We start from the raw sequence: 336 nt of genomic DNA, 5'->3' as shown, positions 1-336 counted from the left end.
AATTTCCGAATAAAGTATGAACTATTATATATTGCTGGAAAGATCTGGATGTCTACTTTCCAACGCCATTGAGAGCGCGCCATTTGGAGTTCTGCAACTCCAGAAAATCCATTTCGAGTGCAGGGAGGTCAGATTCCAACAGCATCAGCAGTCCTTTTGTCAGCCTTTTTCAGAGTTTTGCTCAAGTCCCTCAATTTCAGCCAGAATTTACCTGAAATTACAGAAAAACACACAAACACATATTAAAGTCCAGAAATGTGAATTTAACATAAAAACTAATGAAAACATCCCTAAAAGTAGCTTGAACTTACTAAAAACTACCTAAAAATAATGCCA

Source organism: Arachis duranensis, chromosome 1, assembly GCF_000817695.3.
Source record: "Arachis duranensis cultivar V14167 chromosome 1, aradu.V14167.gnm2.J7QH, whole genome shotgun sequence".
Taxonomy (NCBI): Eukaryota; Viridiplantae; Streptophyta; class Magnoliopsida; order Fabales; family Fabaceae; genus Arachis; species Arachis duranensis.
Note: the sequence above shows the minus strand (reverse complement) of the source record.